Source organism: Xiphophorus couchianus, chromosome 6, assembly GCF_001444195.1.
Source record: "Xiphophorus couchianus chromosome 6, X_couchianus-1.0, whole genome shotgun sequence".
NCBI classification, from domain to species: Eukaryota; Metazoa; Chordata; class Actinopteri; order Cyprinodontiformes; family Poeciliidae; genus Xiphophorus; species Xiphophorus couchianus.
In genome coordinates, this window is record NC_040233.1 from 25,753,358 (window position 1) to 25,775,931 (window position 22,574).

Here is a 22,574-nt window from a genome sequence, read left to right on the forward strand (position 1 = left end):
TGGAAAACAATTTCAGTTGCTCTGTTTCGCTCCGAATGATTAAGTGACTAGTCGCAAAGGGTCAATTGTGTTTGTGACTGAACTGAAAACCAAATGTATTAGGGAAAAATATTAAAAAGCTGCAAAAACATGGTTGCATAAACACAATAACACCGCAGGCGAATGCGACCCAAGGCAGATCCTCATACATTTAAGATTTAGCAAGTCATGTTGACAACTCAACAGCTAAAACCAGAAGTAGTCATCATGAGCCAGTATCTTCTTGCCCCCCCCAGCAGGGAGAGGCTGCGATGGGTCTGTAAGTGAGGTAATCAACCACTAATCACTTATTATTAATCAATTAAAAAAAATAAAGTTTTAAAACATAAAACTGTGATGGACTGAATGTTCTGTTCTGTGTGTGGGACATTTTTGCATGCTTTAAAAAAAAATCCTGATACATTACTGGTGTTGTTGTCAGTCAGTTGCTGTGGCAACGGGTCTGTATGTAGCATAGCCATAACAGTGTTTAAACAAAAAAAAGAATACAGTGGTTTTGAGTTGTTCTTCAACGCTTTTCTGTTATTTTTCCCTTTGCTGCGGCGCGCTGCACTAAATTAATACTTACATTTCCAGGTTTCATTTAGTTAATTTCTGTAAACAATAACATTACTTTATTATTATTATATTATTTCTTAATATCTTGGATCTGTATTTTTATTGTATAAAATAAAACTAAACTAACTAGGGCTGTTGTAAACGAATATTTTAGTAATCGAATAATCTATTGATTATTCTTACAATTAATCGAGTAATCGGGTTAAAAAAATGTATAAAAATATTGGTAAATCTGGCATAACATCGCTGTTACACCGGGGAGACGACCGGTAGACCCCCGTAAGAACGGGGGGAGCAATACGGGATATTTACAGCACCTTCAGAAACTCACCTACCAGCCATGTAACACCAGGATGATTTCTGTTTGTTGAGACCGGGATGACATGAAATTTATTGTGCGGTTCGTCCGTAAAGCTACACTTACACTGTAAGCATCAACTACTCAGCCGCTCGCCGTGTTCAGTCTATCTGCTCACCTGAATAAATATTCCCGCATCGCTCTTCTCGCCGTTCGCTCTGAACCAGCAGCTCCCGGAGGAGAAAGGCTGCCGTACTCCAGGCATCGCGCCAGTCATTTTAAGGATGCCTATTGGTCCCCCAAAAATGATGAAAACCCAAGGATTATTATCAATCGATAAAATCCCCAGGGGCCGAACTTGGAAATTGGACGTTATGCTACTAACATTTAGCATTCGTCAACAACTCAGAGGCGGAAAGTCAGAGCTCCGCACACGGCCGGAACACAGAGCGCTAAATAATCAAACATAAATTAACGAAGCTTCGAGGCAGGTACATTTTCCTCGAGGAATTTTAATAATCGAGGTACTCGAATTATTTGAGGAATCGTTTCAGCCCTAAAACTAACTAGTTATTAGGTTCAATGGTGGAAGGTCCAAAGAGCCACTTGTTGCTCCAGAGCCACAGGTTGTAGACTGCAGGAATAACTCACTGAAGTAAATAACTTCACTTCCTGCTCACAAAACGCCTCATAAAAACACATTTTTATTCTTTGGTTCATCTTTTTAATTGTGTTACTTGATATTTCCAGACAGTTATGTGGAGCCCTCTGGCTGTTTTAAAGTATTTTCTGGATAAAGTTGGTGTTTCATTGAGGTTTGGATGACGGTTCTCCACTCAGGGTGACAGGTTTCACCGTCAGCTCTGCGCGGATCTCGTTACACGAAGGTTGCCTTGGTGCCCCGGTCGCCACGGCAACGCCAGATGACACAGCTCTCGCTCCCATCTGTCCCGGCCTGCAGACGCCTCGCAAACCAGAAGCAGCACAGATTGTGACTCTTGTGTGACTTCGCAGGCCCAGCGGGCCGCGGCGCTTTCTCCGGGCCTGACGGTCCTAGGTCCCATATGACCCGCGCTGGACGTGGGAAAAGCGCCGGTCGTATGAATGCTCAGTTGGGTATCTCGCAATCTGTGATGACCGCCGCATCGTTTTCAGATTGGGAGGCTTCTTTTGAACAAGTTCAACTGGAAAAATAAACGGGTTTGTTGTTAAACCCAATCAATGCAGTTGATTATAAATATAGACGCATCAAATACACAAGATCCCGCCCCAGCTTCCTGCTGGAGGGCAAAACATGTCGCCACTTCATAACTGTGGGGAACTGTTTTATTAACCAATTTAAAGGTCCTGTGTGTTTTGGTTCAGTTAAAAAACAAAAAAAAGGCGACCTACACACCAACTCTGACAGATCATCAGAAGAGCAGCTAATCAACCACCGCTGTGTTCTGACGATCACTTGGTAATCGCAAAATAAACATCAAGCCTAAAAACATAAAACTGTAACGGACTGAATGTTCTGTTCTGTGTGTGAGAAATGTTGGTGTGTTTTTGGGTGTTGAATCTTGATATGTAGCAGTGTTGTTGTGAGTTGCTACGGCAACGAATCTGTGGGTAGCGTAGACGAGACAGTGAGCAAAAAAAGTGAGTGAAGTTGTTTTTTCTGCGTTATTTTTCCCTTTTCTGTGGCACACTGCAGTAAACTAATGATACCTACGGTACATCTCCAGGTTTAATTCTGTTATTGGATTCGTTCTACAGCGCCGGCGCGGAAATCAATGCAACGTCAAAGAATCGGTTTCTGTCCTCCAGTGTTGTGCACAGACTCAAAATTTCCAGATGTAAACATTGACATGCAACATGTCTATATGTAAAATCTGGCGCCATCAACATGATTTGCTCTGGTTTTTTGGAGTTGCACAGGTTTTATGTTGTTTTGGGGCTGGAAAATGTCAGATCTGGCAACCCTGAGCGTTTCATCTACTTTACAGGTGGGAAATAAATTAACACTTTGACATAAAGGTGAGACAAGATTCATAAAGAAATGTGAGAGATATTGTTTTAGGACGACATGGAAATAACGCTCAGATTGTTTTGTATTTATACAAAAAAGAAAATTGGGCCCATTTTGCGTTGAGATTAATTTTTCATTGAAGGACATAATAATTACACTTCATGTTGTGCTCAGTGGAGCCCTCCACATTATATTCTGTTCATTAAAGAGTCTTTGGTAACATTTTTAATACGTGGTCATTATGTCAGGCATCATAGAAACACAAGAGGGTAATGAATCACAGTTTCCATCATTAGCTTGGCATGTTGTTTTACTAATTGAGTTTTAAGATGTGGATGATTTCTCACGTTTAAAAACACTTGAATGTCTCCACAAACACAAGTTGACCAAAAGGCCTTTCGTCTTTTTATAGTTTTTATATCTGCCACATCTGATTAATATTTATAAACTATATGCAATTTACATAAGATGTAAAGAGAAAAAAAAGCTGGCTCGAAAAACCTTTAAAACGAACCAGATTGCTCCACCTGAAAATTTTGGGTTTTCTCTGGGTATTCTGGTTTCCTACGATGGAATATTAGGGCCACGCTAAGGAAAAAAAAAAGATTTTAAAGTCATAAAATGAGAAGAAGGTAGTACGAGAATAAAGTCGTCGTATTTCTAGAGTCAATTTTACAACTTTATGGTAATGTTACCTTTACTATATTACAATACCATAATATTAATATTAGTCATATTACGAGAAACTTTTTTCAACTATTCTTGTACAACTTTATTTTTGCAATATTATGACTGTCCTCATAAGGTTGTGACTTTGTTCTCGTAATTTATTTTATATATTTTTTAATAGTAAGCAATACTCTGTTGTAGTTTCCTGCACAACTATTAACACATCACTGCTTTAATCAACCATCAAACATGCAAATCTTTGTTCCCTGGTAAGCAAAGCACGTGCGATGTACCTATTACTGATGTATTAAACGCATTTATAAAGCCACAACTCTCGCATTAACTACAGATTGCCACCATCAATCACTGTTAGTGCTCCTGACTGCAAAGGTCCGTCCCGTTCTCTGCATCCGATCTCTCCAGTCAACTATCTGTAAACTTACATAACCCATCTGGTCCTCAGGAGGCTGCGGCGGCCGGCTGAGATCGTATCAACGCACGGGTCAAGGAAGGCGATGACTAATTCATGAGGCTGTTTGGAGAAACCCTCATTGAAAGTCATTAGTCGCTTGTCAGCCGCGGCGCAGGCAGCAGTGGGTGTCTGGCCGTGTTGTGTGTCATGATGGGGACTTTCACAAACAAGATCTTTCTGTGCTGTTTAGACCCTGAAGTCACAAGGAAGGCAGCAGAGGTGCGGATTGATGCATCAATCTGGGCTACGGTTTCTTTTGAATGCATTTGTGTGTTATTTAAAACTCTGATAGAGATCTCAACTTTAACACGGTTCTATTCCTGCTTTAACCGATTCCTGTAGCGGCCGGTCTTGTGATGGGAAGCTACGTTCACGGTTGATTTCATGCATGTTATGTAACAGTTTTACCATTTAGAGCGATTAAGTCCCACCCTCAAACTCATCCTAGGTCACTTGACCTCATCTAAACATTTTACTCCAACGTCTGCAATTTATGCACAGAGTTCACTTATGATTCATAAAGGTTTGCTTCATAGGGGCATTTTGTTGGCAGGAACATGTTTCAGTTATACTTCCGGAATGCCGCTACCTAGCAAGCCCAGCAGAATTCCGCCCGTTACCAAGCAATCCTATCGGAATTCTGCCCGTTACCAAGCAACCCTAGCGGAATCCCACCCGTTACCAAGCAACCATAGTGGAACTCAAACTTATTCACATGTAATTTTGATTGCATTTCTTATTTAATGGAAACACTGCAATTGGAAAATTGTGTTTTTTTGACAAAGATTTGCAAACATTTGAAATGGAAGAACAGACAGTCCTATCTAATTTTTATGCAAATCTTTTGTGAAAAACAAAATGTGAATTATGTCCAAATAAGGTTTTGATTTTAACTGCATCACCAACAAGAACTATTATTTGAAACAGATTGTCCACGGGCTGGAATAACAGCCATAAATGAACTGGACAATAGATTTTACAGATAAATTTAAACCCTATTAATTATTTTTGTTAGTCTTAATTTGAGCCTGTTTTTATAAAACTGGAGTCTCTTGAGCTTTAAGATCAAATAATTACTAATGTCACTGAGCCTTTAATGAGTATTATCACAGGACATCCAAATAAAGCACAAACAACACATTTTTACAGACAGAATGCGCCTTACAACGAAAACACTTGAAGAGCTGTGTGTTTCATGCCCACCCGACTATGAAAGGACTGAAGACATCTTTCTCTCTCTCGAGGCTCTAATTAAAGTTGTCAGTAGGTGTTTGTGGCACAAGAAAAGGATTATGAGTACTGGTGCTGGGTCTCAAACTGCGCCGCCAATATGGTCCAACCACAAAGCCAGGGACTTCTGGGACCCGAGCCAGGCGCTGATAGATCCATCAACATGACGGCTTGAGTCAGTGATGATTGCTCTCCAGAGGAGCAGCTGTTGACAGGGCACTGATGCGTGGATTTTTACCACGTCTTGTTCTTCGTGTATTTACACTCAGGATCTAAACAGGTCGAAAAGAACAAGGGACTCATTATGTCTCCTAAATGCCACCGTGGGGTGGTACGGCAGCTGATCGAGTCCTTTATTAATGTACAACATGGATCTCATGTAATTTTTTAAAGTGTTCTTGATCAATACTACTTCATGAACATTTAAAGGACATGAACAGTATCTGAAACTTATGTCCTGTGGGCAGTGGTGGAGAAAGTACTCAAAAAATTTACTTAAGTAAAAGTACAAATACACAGACAAAAATGTACTCTAGTAAAAGTAAAAAAGTACTGGCTTTTAAAAATACTAACATATTAAAAGTAAAAGTACTTGCTGAATGCATTACTTAATCACTAATACAATGTTATTAAGAGTACATATTGTATTTAATTTCAATAATGTGCCATTTTAACGAAAAATGCTGCAGATAAAGCATGTTTTTATTGAGTTTACTCTCTGTAACATAGTTTAGACTTAGATATGTGATTCTGTGCATCATAATTTCAGGGAAGGAAACATCTTGTCTCCTGTCCTAACATAGCATGAACTTCACTTTTTATTGCCACTAATGGCATTTATTTTGAAAGAAATCCAACAGAAAGACGATGGAAATGAGGACATGCAACCAAGGAGCCACGTTGTAGTCAAGGCTACCTAACCAAAGAGATAAGATAAGATAAATCTTTATTGTCATTGTCACAAGGACAATGAAATTCAAAGGGTGCCATCAGTCGGTGCACATGCCCAAAAACAAAAAATAACTGTCTCACAATTCACACACAACGCAAGAATCAACAAACAACTGGCAAAAAAAAGAAAAATAAGAACAGCCACATTCTCACATAGATCATTTATGATGATTAATGTTTTTTTTTTATTGCATTTAGTTTTGTTATTGCTATCGGGTAGAAAAGAGCAAAGAGCAGCTCTGCGTTCTTGTTTTATTTATTCGCCAATTAAATAAATCTATATATTTTTTTTAATTAAATAAATATAATAATAGCTACTGCAGTGTACGCAGAGCATCACAAGAACAAAGAACGGCTCTCAGTGAGGCTTCAGTCCTATAGGACTTAGTAAAGATCCGTCCAGAAGAATCGGATCGTTCGTGAATGTTATATCACTATATAGCAGACTTTGGTCACAACGTCGTCCCATATAAGCGACACCTCAGTCAACACCTCCGCACAACTGACAACTTTTGTTAATCGCAGATGCAACATATGTGTCTCTGCACAGCTAGCTTTGCTAACATCACGTCCACAGAGCTCATCTTTCTTTAGCCTTCCTTTCCCAGTGACGCTAAACGTTGGACGAAGTTTCCACCGTCTGTGAAAGCGAAGCGCTGCTGAATTTATATGTCGCCAAATCTTATGATTTATGTAGAGGGATTTTTTTATCACTGACGATGAGACGGCCATCTTCTGCCGCTCAGAGGAAACCACTGCGCATGTGCTGGAGCTCCGCGCGCGAGTGAAACGGGGAGGCGACGGGTGACAACAGACACACGTAATTAGTACGTCACATTAATGCTTGGATTAACCACGTTAAGTCCCTGAACTTCACATTTTAACGGGGGAAAAAAGCACAAGGCGACTTGGATGTAACGAGTAACGCGACGGTTTTGTAGAAATGTAGTGAAGTTGAAAGTACAGATACTTACTGTAAAATGTAGTGGAACAAAAGTCGAAAGTATCCATTATTAAATCTACTTAAGTAAAGTACAGATACATGAAAATTGTACTTAAGTATAGTAACTTAGTATTTGTACTTCGTTACGTCCCACCATTGTCTGTGGGTGATTTTTTCCCCCACAAAATCACTACTAATTCTAAGTTAGTCTGGTCAAGTTCTTCCTATTTTGAGTTTCAGAATGAGATGTTTTAGGGCGTCTTGTCACTTTAAATCAAAATAAGCTGCTGCTGGCCACGCCCCCAACTCAACGTTTACACTCCAGCGTGAAAATGGCTGCAAACAGAAGCGCAATTATACAACTGTACATCTTTGAAAAGCATTAGTAGAGGCTCCTGCACAACAAGAATTCTGGTTCGTCAAGACGGGAATATACACTTGATTTTTTGGTGCTCACAGTGGTGAATCCAGCTGACTAAATGTGCTGGAGCTCAGCTTGAATTGCGAGAAAATGACGCAGTGCCCTTGAAATGTAACTTAAGAATTGGGAGGGTTTGGAAATGGCTCATTTTCCAGACACCAAAAAACTAACTTATTGGCAAAAACTGGCTTGGTAGTTCTTTTTAAACACTTATGCTGTTTTTAAAAGCAGCTGAGATCCAAATGGAAGTATAAAAAAATGCAAAATTAGAATATTGCATTATAGGTCACCCAGATATCCTAAGAAAAAGTAACACGCCCTGAAGCAGCAGAACACTGAGTTCCACTCCTCTGATCCCGATATACCTGCACTAGCAAAAGCAACACTTTAAAACATGACAGAATTAGATTTTCCCACAATTCTTCCTGCTTTCCTCACATTTAGACCAATGTAACAATTTTTATGTACTCACTTACATACACCTCATCTTAAATGTATAATAAGAACACCATCTTACTATGTCTGACATGGAATTAACTTTTACTTTAGGGAAAGGGGTGTCTAAAGAGTGGCTTGGGGGCCATTTGTGGCCCTTAGAACAACTCTGTGTGGCCCCTGTTTACAGTTCAAGAATACTACAAGTTTGGCTCTCCAGTGGGAACTTTAACAAGTTGTTAACACAAGAATTTCAGTGACCAATTAAAAAAAATTTTATGGTAAGGGTTTTCTTTTCATTTTAATTTACTAGTAAATAGCTATTTGGGATTATGGACACCCCTGCTTTAAGGTTTATTATCCCTCTTTTTGTGACCTTTAATCTGAGTTTTTTTTTTTTTTTTTTTTAAAGTCCTTTCTAGACAAACTGCTGTGACTTTGCTGCTTCCTCAAACAACAAGTTTTATCTCAGCTATTAGCCAAAGTTTGGTGCATGGCTGCAGAGATAGAGGAGCCACAAAGCAGTTCACAGCCCAAACTGAAAGCTCCCACTTCCTGGTGTGCCATGTGATAACATTGTCACCAAAATGCTGCCTTGAAAAGCTAATTTTAGGCAAGAAAACACAAAGATATGTGTGTGTGAACTACGTCACACACAATAGTTCACGCAAGGAAGAAGGTAAACCAGAAAAAAGCCTCACTGGGACGATGAATACTACGTTTCCTTCCTCCGAGTGCTTTGAAAGGCCGGGCTCTGGACTCACACAGACAGGAAAAGACGAGGCTGCGGCTGATAAGATGTGTTAGCCGCCGCAGAAGTAATATAAATGCACAATTCAGCAGCAATAAAAGGTTTCCTCAAAGTATAAACACAAAAAAACAACAAAATGTTATTAGGTCACTACAGCTTCCTGTTCTGATTACAAAGAAAGCACTTTTGAGTTCAGTCCTGCTAAATAAAAACTTACATACTGCAGGAAATCTGTTGTTGAATTTATTTATAATACACAAGTGACAGTCATACGTTTGACATAAGACTTAAACAACTTAATCCCCAAAGTAACAGCATACATAAGGGAAAAACAAAACTCATTTCTCAATTTCCTGCATAATGTCTCAAACTAGGTTCTTCAAAATGTACTTCCTTTGCAGTCAACGACATGATTTGAGGGTACGTCCATTTTCTTAAATCTATTGTAATTTTTAAAGAGTAACCATTTTATCCACAATTTTACAAAGAAATATTTAAGAAAAATCTGCAAATCTGCATTTGTTGTTCCGTTTTTAAACCTTCACTTGTTTCTTTATCATTTTCCGTCCTAATTTTTACCCCTTTGGAAGGTCCAAAGAGCATGCCTGGTCTAAAAACACAAATTAAAACACAATTTGTATGATTTAGTTTTATATTTTTTTGTTCATAGCTATTTGACGATTTTCACTCAAGTGATAAAAAGGTTGGACATCCAAGCCCTTCATGTTGCTAAGCAGCACAATAATGATAGATGTTAATCTGCTTGTTAACCAGTTAGCAGCAACAGCAAACAACAGAATAAAAGGCCCACTGCTTCAGCCCGACTTCAGAAGATCTTTTACCACTAGTTTATATTACTGTAATGAAGAAGTTTTTGTCTGACCCAGATTATGAGTGATACTGTTCGTCTTTTGTTCTTTTGCAGTCTCTAAATCTCAAAAGGAGGAGAAAAAAGCCCAAACTTCACCAGCGAGGTGCCAGTCCATCTGCAGCGCCGCGCAGCCTCATTTTCCCTGGTACATCGCACAGCCTGCTGATTGTGAAAGATGATGCACTCACACCCTGCTAGCAGGTTCACACAAGCCCACATGCTTAAGCCACCTTGGGCTAATTCAATTCCTCTGCCATTCCAGGGGTAATGGAGAGCGCCGGTGCCTCCCTCTGCAGTCACAGCGCAGGAAAAAAAACTGGGTCGGCAAGGCGGGGCGTCTAATTGTGGTCAGGCCAACACCCCTGTACACCCAGACTTTTCATGTGCTTTGCATCCGGTTTGGATTTATTTTATGCATCATTCACTGTAGACTGTGAAAATCAGTTTTTGGCATCTCTTAAAAAGGGACGTATTATGTAAAAGTCACATTTTGCCTGTTTGTTGACTTTCCATTTGGGTTTCTACTCCTAAAACAACAAAAACAACCACCCCGCTTTTTCTGCAACAAGTTAATGTTTCATGGTGTCTGGCAAATGAGACATTTAAAAAATCTTCCACATGTTGAGTTACAAATAGATTGCCACTGCCCCTCACCTAGCAACCCCACCAGAGTTTCCCCCGTTACCCAGCAACCCCAGCAGAGATACAGCAAGTTTGGTCAGCTGGCTTTTCTGCTGTATGTACACTTTCAAACCTGAAATAAAATTACCTGTAGGTCCTGTGTCAGGTGTTCAGGGGAAGTTCACCCAATTTTAAATTTTAATGGGACGTATCAGGCAAAAGTCACGTGTTTCACGCTTTTGTATTTCCATTTGGGTCTCTACTACTTTTAAAAACAGCATAAACGCTTAAAAAGAAAACCATCTAGTAAATTTTTTTTGGTGCCTGGAAAATTAGCCGTTTCAAAAAAATCCTGGGCACTGCACTGTTGCTTCAGGACATTTGATCAGCTGATTTTACCTCTGTACAATGGCTGCTGGACAAGACAAGTGTTTTGTTGTTGACTTGCCTTCCAGAAACCACATGATGCTTTCTTGTTGGTTGTGCAGGAGACTCCACTTCTGCTTTTCAAAGATCTATGGTTGTACAATTTGCAGCCATTTTCAAGTGCGAGTGTAAGCATTGAGGTAGGGGGCGTGGCCAGCAGCAGCTTATTTGCATTTAACGTTATAAGAGGAACATAAACAGCTCATTCTGAACTGAAAAGACTGTAATTTTATTGTCCAAGAATGATTTTGAGCAAAAAATATAATGAACTTGTTTTGTAAAGCTCAAAATGATCATAACCTGTTCAAGGAAGCATAACAGGACTTTGTTACTTAAGATAATCTACAAATCCAACTTAATTTGACCATTTTTCTACCAAAGATAAACTGGACTTCAGTTCGAAAGCAGAGAATTTATTTGGTTTCTTGTATTTTAAATCCAATTCCATGCAGTTAGTTGTGTGTTTGTCAAAGTTTTAAAGTGAGATTCTCCATAATTCATAGATGTTTGTTTGCTTCTGCCATTTATAGTGAATTTAGCTTTGGTGTTTTCCCACCTTGATTCATTTATCAGCTTCTTTCTTTTTTGGCAAAAAAAAAGTTATCTAAAGTTCAGCCTTGAAGACTCAGAATGACTTGTTTAACGTTTCCGTCACGTTGAGGTTTAATTCCCAACCATAACATCCTTCTTCCACATTTATGCATATGGATCTGTAGCCGTGAGGGTAGAATATTGTAATATTCAACTCGGCATATTTTTTGCATACTCTAAATATTCATCAAAAGTGTTTTTTTCCAGAGAATTCCTGCTATTTTCTTGAAGCGAGATGAAGAGTTTGTTATTGCACTCCACTCCAGTGAAGGAGAACAAGCCGAAATTGCAGAAATGCGATCTACTGTGAATGACTGAAATGGTGCCCGAGTGGACGTCGAGCCTCCACGGCACTAATCGTCTCTTTTTCTCTCATATACTCCGACTGAACGGCGGTGAATTTTTACAGTGTCTCTGCCTGCCTGCCAAACATTCATCTTAAGACCGAAAGTCTCAACAACTTGGCATGAAATTGCTTTTCAGCGTAAAGTCAGTTGATATCCATCCATCCATCTATTGTCTAATAAATCAATTTTAATACTAAAGTGAGGTTAAATGTACTATGTACCAAAAATAAACTGCTATTACTCTAACCATGTGTTTGTTTTCTTTGTAATTATGTTTGCCTAATGGCTAAGCTTGACTGAGGAGCTGCTAACCTGCTTGAAGGCCTTGCAATCACAACAAAGCTAATGGTATTTATCGTGTCACCTAAACCTTCATTAACAGAGGAGGCTTCTAGCAGTCAGCAAGACTGATGGACCAAGTTAATAACCTCATTAGCATACTGAATCAGTTGGAGAACAAATATTCATAAAGCCACAAATACCCTTTGGGTTGAATAGAAATCACAACAACCAGTTTGGTGCAACGTAAACAACTACTTCAATAGTTTTCTTAGGACTGAATATTTATTCAATATAACGTTATTTTGATTGGTTTGACATATTTAATTTTCTTTAATTTAGTGATCTGCGCTGCTCAAGTATGTGGCGGTCAATTGTGTTGCCTGAAAACTTTCATCTCAGATTTTTGGGTATTAAGTTAAGCTAACTTTAGGCTAGCTAGAAACACTACTTCTTCAACTGGGCTAATTTTCCTGAATAAAAAACTTTGTCTAATTTCATTGGAAATTATTTTTACCTTTATTTGTTTATGTCTTTTTAAGCAGTTTGGTTAAACAACTTCAGTGAGCTTGGGAAGTTTTGGGAGTTGAATTTTGTGGAACAATAACTGATTACAGTGCTAACTGTTTAAATCAAGCTAGGCTTTAAAAATGACTTTTTCTATCAAGCCAGAATCAACAGGTTTCAGATTTTCTAAAAGAAGAAGCCAAGTTAAATCCAACTAATAATTACTCAAATGCTTTAAAGAAAAATCTTTTTTTTTTAAATATAACCAACATCTCATATCAGATGAACCAGAAATGTTGAGTTTAGCTCTGAAAGCTATTAAAAAATAAAGCGATATCTCTTTAAAGCAGCCGTGTGACCATTACATTACAGAAATGAGCTGAAGGGGACTGACTGTAGAGAAGAGAGTGGCAGGTTTAGCATTTACAACCAGATTAGTCTCTGGAATTAGTCACGATGAGGATGAGGCTGCACGCAGCCCGAAGCCATCCATTAACTCAGTGTCACCCAGCTTCGTTCATTTTGTTGGTGTTTTTCACAGAAATAAAAACAAATATAAGATTTATGTCAAATTGTGTAATACAGGCATGTTTGTGTTCAAATAAAAAACATGTCAGGCACCAGAGTAATTCCTAATCTCACGTCCTGCTGTCAGAAGATGCACGCTATTTTCCATTTTATGATCAAGTTTGAGTTATTACCGATGATTGCATCATGTAAGGAAAGACAGCTGTACTTCTACTGTAGGAATCGCGTGACAAAGGGAAGATTTTTCCCTGTTTCTTCTTAAATCACATTGTTGCTTTGACACTGAGGCAGTCTCTCTGACTTGAGGGTTGTAATGCATTTGATGAAACTACAGAGTCATGGATAGCGGCTGCATGTTCTTCCAACAAAGCAATCATTTTAAAAACAATAATGGTGCTGATTGGGATTCCAGTTTAACACGGACAGTAAAATCATCAGATGTCAGGGGTCGGTCTTTTTCGCACAGCACTGTGCTTCGGGAGTGAACTCTGCAACATCCCAGAGAGGTTAATGGACTAATATTGGAAAGGAACAGGGAAATGTACAGTATGTGTAAAGAGCTGACACATTCTGGCTGTTTAAAGAAGCACTGGCTACATCTGGGGCTTCAAAACAGCTGAAATATGACAATACAGACACGTTGCATGTTATTGTTTACATCTGGAAATTTTGCAAATCTGCACAAGACGATTTTTTTTTACATGCCATCCACAGCTGCGTTGCTGCAGTTGAACGATTACGTTAGCAAAAAGAAACCCTGGAGAGGTCGATATTATTCATTTAGTGTGGAGAGCTACAGCAAATGGAAAAATAACGCAGAAAGGCTGTTGAATAACTCCTTTTTTCTTGCTCTTTGTGTTGTCTATGCTACACACAAATCTGTTGCTATAGCAACTTATAACAACAACAAAAACAAGCAAACATTTCCCGCCCAAATAACAGAACGTGGAGTCCGTTACAGTTCTCTAATGATGACCTGTCAGAGTTAGAGTCTGGGTCGCCTTTTTAGCTTGTAATTTAACCGAAACACCGAATTCCACAACACATCTACATGTTAAGATGGTCAAAGTCAAGCTAGCGTAACTGAGCTACTTCCCTCTATTTTTTAATTAAAACTTTTTCCTGACCTTTTCTAGTTGTCATAAAGTTGACGGTTAGTAGCAAAGCACTGTGTCCCTTTTCCTTTTATAGATCACATCCACATTTAGGATTTAGCGCATTATTTTGACAACTTCACAGCTAAAACCAATGGTAGTTGTCATCGGCGAGCAGCTTTATGGCTTTTAGCAGCGTGACGTCACATCTATTAGTGAAAACGTTTTTTCTTTCTTAATGGGCACACCAAGAAATTTAACTAACCAGAGCTGTTCACTTCGGATATCTGTCTATTGTGGAACAGTAGCCATGTTTTTGTTAACGTATTTTATGCCAATTTTTAAGTACTGCAGTAAAAAAGGTTGATGGAAATGGCAAAATTGAATAACTTCTTCAATTTGTTAAAGTTTCTATGCTCACTATTTCTTGGCTTCTCTAAAAAGTTAATGCGCTAAAAAATGGAAACATGTTTTCCAGTTCTGACGTAATGAATCGCCAAACCTTCAGCTCAGAATCTCCATTTTTCTGAGATGTTTGGTCCATGCTAGTTTACAACTGTAACTTCCTGTTTATTACAGCCATGCACATTGTCAAAATCTGATAAATTCACCTTTTTAGCTCCAAACTGCTAGATGGAAACAGGCCTAATTCACATTTTCTTTTTTGCTCAAAACTTGCATACCAGTAAGTCATAAACTACTTTAGCCTCAAACTTAAAAAAAATAGCTAGCTAAATATTTAGCTAGGAAATGCCAATATTTACCATACAAACTAAACATTTAGCATTATTATGAGCACCTGTTTGTACATGTTCATGCTGAGAGACATTAAGACGGATGTAAGAATTGGTTTGAATCAGTGAATTTTTCCTCAGGAAGTTTGAATGACGTTCCAACAGAAATCTGTTTTTGCCATAATCGTGTTTATTGAGAAAGTTGGGAGCTTTGCCCCTCAGCTGGCCTCTTATATCTGACGCTGCCTGGTGGATCTGGCGGGAAAGCTCTTCAAATACGGGAATTTTGTCTTTAATCGTTCGTCTTGGAAGCTTGAACTTCCATCTGTCACAAAAAGGCAAAGAAAACACGCACACAGCTACCTTAAATGCAGTGATAAAGTCCTATTTTTATTTCCTTCTATAAAATGCTAAGTAATCCAAATTATTGCAGTTATTTAACTTTACAAATGGCACTTCAAGAGGTCCCACATTTTGTAGAATAGTAACTGCTGCACATGAAAACATGCTCCTTAAACGTTCACACAAGCTTTGATTTGCTGCAGTTTCCCTTTCCAAACATCTTATTTAAACACCAAAACAATTTCACATCCCAGTCTGCTTCATCTCCCGTGCTGCCGCTGTTTTTCATGCTAATGCGGGAACAACACGCAGCACTTCGCCGGTGGATCCACACATAGCTTCCTGAGAACAGAAGCAGCTCAGCAGAGATGAAACGCAGGACGGTGGCGTGCGTTGTGAGCATGCATGGATTTGTTTGTGCAGGAATAAAAAGAGGATCAAGCAAGTCTGAGTGAGCGAACATCATGTTCCTGTGTTCTTCGTGTGTCTCCAGACCCTCAGCTCTAATCTATCATTCAACAAGTTCATTAGTGTGCGATTCATCAGGCATCTCTCGCCTGGGAATCGACATTAAGCAGCGCATCAACTCGCCATATGTCAAGCTCAAGCAGGACCAGACGTCTCATCCGCACTTTTAATAGCAGGAAACAGATTATTTCATGTATTTAATGGAGAAATGAAAATAAAGGCAACAGAGCAGCAAATAAAGAGACCTGAGGAATATAAACAGATTTATAACTTCATTATCAAACACATAATGTTTAAAATAATAACATGCCTGCAACATTTGGCGTCCCAGCGTCTATATGAGGATAATAAAAGGTGTTGAGGTGTGATCAACAGTTTCCAAGGTAACACATGTTTGTTCGCCTATGTGATCTGCAACTAAATTTATTTGGAGTGGATGAAATCAGCAGGCTTTTACATTATAGAGTCTGCAGGAGATGGAGCTACTTCACGGGTATAAAAACACATTTTCTTTAGCTATTATGCTAACATGAGAACCACTTCAGTATAACTATGGAGCCATTAAAGCAACAGTTTCTAAAACAAATAAGAAACTTTTAAAAAAAATATTCATCACAGTTTTTCCAATGGTTTTGAGTGCAGATCAGTAACTTGTAAAATGTTTCTATTTAAATTCAAGAGTTCAATACGATTTGAGTCTCCCACATTACATTTATAAAGAATCACCAGAAAATGTTTTGTTCAGATTCATTCTAGGAGGGCCAGGTTTTCAAGACCCTGTCCAAACTGACGACTCTGATGGCTCAAATTAGCCTCCATTCATCCATTCTTCTATTCTTCTATTGTTCTATTGTACATGTGGTCGTTGACCGTCAGGCCAGAAGGTAGGGATGTGAATAGTCCATGTTGGGGGTGGGTATCTATGATACCTACAACTAGTCAGTTTAGTTTTGAAGCATACATGAAGTGTTTTTGGAGAGATGTGACTTTTTGCAGCTGATCCATGATGTTGTGCTGCATTATCCAGGTCATTTTGCCAAATGTACATAGAGTTTGCAAAACATACAATCTGTTTCAAAAAGTATGCAAAGGTTTTTCTAAAAGAAACGAGTAATGTTTCTCTTTGAAATAAAGCTAAGAGGGTATAAAATGACGAAATTTCGTTCTGTATACACCCTGTGCATTGAAAATGACAACAAAGTCAGTCTAAGTCGAAGTCGAAGTCTAAGGAACAATTGTGCAACTGTGAGATGCGTTGAGGCCATTACCAGGGTACTTAAGGGTACTTAAGGGTACGTAGGCCATTTGGACAATCTCAGACTGAATAGGAGTGTTGTCTACGTGGACTACCTTCGGCCCTCCTAGTGTTAAAAATGTAAAATGCTGTTGTCAACATAAAACGCTAAATCTTTAATATGTGTGAGATGCAAACGAAAAAGGGATGCAGTGCCTTAATTGTCAACACGATGACAACTAGATAAGGTCAGGAAAAATTTCAATAAAAAAAAAAATAGCGAGGGAAAGGGAAGTAATTCAGTTATGCTAGCTTGACTATGAAAACCGTAACATGTATATGTACTGCGGGATTCTGTGCTTCATTTCGGCTAAAAAAAACAAAAAAAGACCCAAACACCAGCTCTGACAGATCATCAGTAGAGCAGGTTTTTTAATTTAGCTAATCAACCATCACTCTGTTAGCTTGGCTAATAGCAGCAGTAGCTCTTCTACCACAACGATCATTTATTAATAATTGTGAAATAAACATCAAGCCTAACAACACAAGACTGTTAAACATAGTATTTTTTGGTATAGAATCCTGAAACGTATGGTGGCGTTGTTGTTAGTTGCTATAGCGACAAGTCTGTGTGTAGCGTAGCAGAGACACAGATGGCAAAGAAAATAAGAATACGAGTGGTTTTGAGTTGTTGTTCAATGGTTTTTCTGTGCTATTTTACACTGCACTGATTTAATAATTCATAATAAGTGCAGTTTTATTTTGTTAACCACTTCGTTCTGCCGCGGCAGCGCGGCTACAAACGGCATGTAAAAGAATCGCCTTTCTACACTCCTGCATTGTGTGCTTGAAATATGAACAATAACATGCCATGTTTCTGCTGCTGGTTTTCTCGTTGCTATTCAGTCGGCAAGTTTCAGAAGCAAGAGAGATAACAAGAAGTTTCAAGACATTTCATATCTGTAGCTCGGTTTCATGTGGAGGTGAAAAGATGATGACTTTCTGCAGACGAGACAACCTGGGCTTGATGCCTTTGCACTTATCTCAGCTTTCTTATCAACAGAAATACTTTTATTTATTTTTTTGCAAAACGGATTTTGCTTCAGTAGCAGAGGAGCTTCAGCTAGATTACAATCAAATTAATCTTACTGCTGAGTGACTGGAAGCATAAGGTCTGCATGATGCACCGAATGTGAAAAGAGGAAATGGTGAAAGAGAGAAAGAAAGACAGGAGAGGGCAGACAGAGGGGCAATAAAACGTCAGTTAAGCCTGTCAGGAGGTTTAAATAAGTCATAAAACAGAAAGACGAAGCAGCCCGCACCTCATATTTTGGAGGAAATTAATGAAAACATTTTTTCAGACTGAGGCAGGCCAAATATTTCCATCTGTTTCCACATTTTACGCAACGCTGGCCGAGTTAAGTAGCTGCTGGTTCTAACAGACATGAAGCATATCAAATTTCATAGCAGACAACAAAAAAAAGATTTTAAAATTCTTGATTCAGTCGGGAAAATTTCACTGGTTTCTATGGGAAACGGTGAAAAAGAAGATGGAAATATCCTGATGCTCGAAGTTAGTTTTGCCCTCTGGTGAACCGAATGTTTTCATGAAACTATGAAGATGATGTGAAGGTTTTCTTTAAAAAAAAACAACCAAAAGTCATTATGTTTAATTTACCCATTTGTGTGATTTCTGCAGATGAACTCAGTTTTGAAACAAATCCTTGCCAAGATAATTAAACGTGAAGGAAGAGAAACAGAAAGCAATCTGAATGCTGCTAGATGGTTATTTAAATGATTTTAAAAACGGCCAATTTATCATTTTAATTCTTACGTTTTTCTCTGTTTACAAGCAGTACTTTCAGGGCAACAGATGAGAAAAACGGTCAATGTATTATTTGCTGCAGCGCCCCCAGAGGCGAGGAGGGGAACAGGTTTGGTTTGTTCGAGAAATAAACCGCAAATGTTGCATTATGGTTCCCATTCGAATCTAGTTTACCGGACTATTGAGTACAAAAAAATTTTAAAAAACACCCAAAGGCTCAGTCAGACTAGATGTAAAGAAGATCTGCACTTTGACTGGGCCATTTCGGCTCGTAAAACTGCTTCAATATAACCATTCAATTCTGGGTATCTCAAGGAGTGAAGGACAGCAAAGCCAAAGTAAGACTATATACTGAATTACAGAGATTATACCAAGAGATAAGACCAAGTTTTTCTGTTCAGTCAGTCATTAACCAAGATTATTTATCTCTCAGATGTTTTGAGACTGCCATTATTGATTATTGATCAAGCCTGCATGAAAAGTTGTCCCATCAAAGCTTCAGTTAATTAAAAACTATTTTGTTGATGTTTTATAGCTTCTAATTCCCGGCTGTAAACTCCACAACATCTGGATTGCTCTTTGCTGCTGTTGTGGGCATTTTCTGCCATTAATCGTGAAGAGTAGCTCAACCTGACAACTCATATCCTCTGATTTACTGCCTCAACAGATACTTTGCAGGAATATCTAACCATAGGTAACTAAATTGCACAGTAGGGTCTCATGCTAAAGCAGTGCATGACCAAGAAAACTGAAGGATTTAAATAAAATGTGTATTATCTCCTACTTGAAAGTTAATAAGCTTTCAATCTCCCTAAACTTCTTTACTTCAAGCTCAATAACGGCTCACAATGACTAATGTAATTAATGGTGTCTAAAAAGAGCCGTAAGCAATGATGCAGCGACTTAATCTGCTTTCTGCTGTCGGGCCCATATTGAATCTGTCAATCCGCCCGAATGCCACAAAAGGCTTTTGTTCAGCAGGGGGACATGAAGGATGGCGACTGTCTTTAATGTTAGCTTACACCTGAGTTAACACACGTCTGCAGCTCAAATGGGCCGAAACGCCGTCTCTGCTGCTCTATCTGGTTATTTTCTACGATTTACTGGAGAACAGTTGGAGTATTTTAAGAGTTTTTAAGGCTTTTTGCAGTAAAAACACCTTCTTTAGTCACAGTGTTGACTCGTCACGATTTTAGCTCCAGTTCGTTTTTACCTCGTTTGAGAACTGACGACCGGTTCTCAGTGGGGTTAAAACCTGCAGCGTGTCCAGACTACAAGTCAAACATCTAATAACTTTCCTCAAATCAGAACATCAGCTAGAACATCCACGGTTCAGATCGACTGAAGAAGTTGCATCCGGAGGACTTTTGACCCATTTGAGTATGCTGCAAAACGACATATGCAGCATATCAGGATGCCTCAATGTTGGTGTGTTTTAACGTTTTCACTCTGGATGGGGATGAACACTAAATCAACAACAATATGTGTCACAAGAGACACAATACCAATGTCAATAAATGAAGCGTTTGATAGAAAATTTAATATATAGAATATTCACTGAACGACGATCCGCAACCGCACAGCATTCTGGGAGATGCAGTTCAACTTCTCACAGCTAGCAAAGCTATGTTGGTGGAATCAACTCACTTACTCACTCCTTGGTTGCTTAGCAACAACCTGCCAGTTAACAAGCACTTCCAAGTTCCGTCCAACTTCGGTTACCTAGCAACAACCTGCTGAGTAACTGACGCAGCAGCAGTGCAAATTTTCCCCACCGTGCCTCATAACTGCTTAAAAATAAAAAATAAAAACTGATGTGGAGAGAAAACTTGATAAAACAGGAAAGGTCGAGACATCAGTTTGGCAATATTTCAGATATTTAAAACAAAAAACTGATCAATAATCATGGATCTCGACTGAAGATATCCATGATATATTTCGTGACACGTTTTTCAGCCATTTTGTCCAGTCCTAGTAAAAACAGCCAAAGTCCAACATTAGGGGAGAAATGGCTTGTTGCCCAACCGCTAAAATCTGATGCCACTCTAGTGATGCTTGTGTATATACTAATTCTTAACATCAAATCAAAAGACTAAAAGTAACTTACACGGACTTGTAATCATGAAACCTGAGTTAAAAGTTCAATACAAGTTTGTGTGGTTGAAAACATTTGATTATGACCCAAAAATTGTACTCAAGTAAAAGTAGCACTACTTCAACATATTCTTATTCAAGTTAAAGTAAAAACTAGCCGCCCAATAAATTACTCAAGAGTAAAAAACTGATCAAATTATCAATCATTTAATATTTAAAAATTACAACATCAGAAGAACCAAAATATAAAGTTAAATGGAAATTTTGGTATTTTAAGGACCAGAATTACAATAATTCATATAAGTAACAAAAAAAATAAAATTGGGCAAAATAAAATTTTTCCAAATCAGTTTCTATCAATAAAAAATTAACTTATGAAACTTTAACAAAGATTACAGGAGTGTGTCTGTGTCTGGTGAATTTGTCTTTAAAACATGCTTGATTTTCATTCAGTGAGTAGAAAACCCAGACATTTTACAAGTACTTTTATTATATTAAATAATAAAATTATTCAAGTAAAAGTAGTTGAGTAAATGTAAGTAGTTACTACCCATATCTGGCTATGACTTTATGAAGCATTTAAATCTATACTCAGACCTCTTTGTACAGCTTTCAGACGTTTTGCCACTGCCAATTTTAAACATCAGGTGGAATCAACACAATATTAATTTTAACTTTCCTATAAGTGTTTGCAACTCATAACTGAATTAAAACAGAAGCATTTGTTTCCAAAATTAGTACAAAATCAGAAGACAGAAGCACACTGCAAACACGAATCTTGCTGTTCTTCGCTTCGTCTGGACGCCTGTGTTCAGGAGCCCAGAGGGCCGCAGGTTAACGACTTCCCCGGCCGCTGCTCGACAAATAGATACGAACAATGAATGGTGTTGTGGCTGATAAAGTCGGCGTGCGGAGAGGCTGCGAGTCTTTTTGTCTCTACCGCTCCTCGATTCATCAGCCTGGACAGACAGGGCCAGACCTGATGAATTACACTCGCATGAAGCCAACTCTTTTCTTTCTGTGTGTTTGGTTGGAGCATACTGTAACCTGAAGGTTGGTCTCGGCGTCACAAAAGATACAAAAAAATTCAATATGGTCGTCTAATTTACCATACAATGCAAAATGCCCAATTTACAATCAGTCTAAAAGAGGATTGTTCAAGATACGCTCAACATTTTTTCCCAAGCACATTAAAACTTTGGGAAAATTGAGAAACAAATGGAATGCCATCATCAATATTCCAACACATTTTATGTATATTTAATTATATTGATGATGGAATTTGACAAAGTGTTTATATCTTGTTTTATAATTTGTTTCTGTATTATGTTTTTACAGTGTAAAGAGACTCACAGCAGTTAAGGTCGTGGTTGAGACCGTTAAGTTTATTCGGCGCACTTCACAGCGGCTTCACCTTCCGAACCAGAAGCAAACACTGACTGTTTACATAACTCACAATGAAGCAGTTTTTTTTCCAAATACAGTATCACAAAAATACAAAGTCATATAAGATACCACACAGTCAACAATATAGCAAAACCTCCGACAAAGGCAAAGACGACGGGCAAAAAAATTCTCCAACCAGTTGTACATCATGTCTGGAAGGTTATTTGCAGGAAACAACAGAGAAATCAACGTTATAGCCCAAATCTTTCTCAGGTAGAGGAAGAATAAGGGGCACAATGTCCCATGGACCTTACCAGACGGGCCGCTTTTCATTGGCTGATGCCCATTCTACGTGGTCACGTGCGTGGCCATCTCACAAACACACTTAGCTTCCCGTTAGCTAAGTACAGCATAATGGCAGAACTGATACAACTTCTACACCCTGAAGC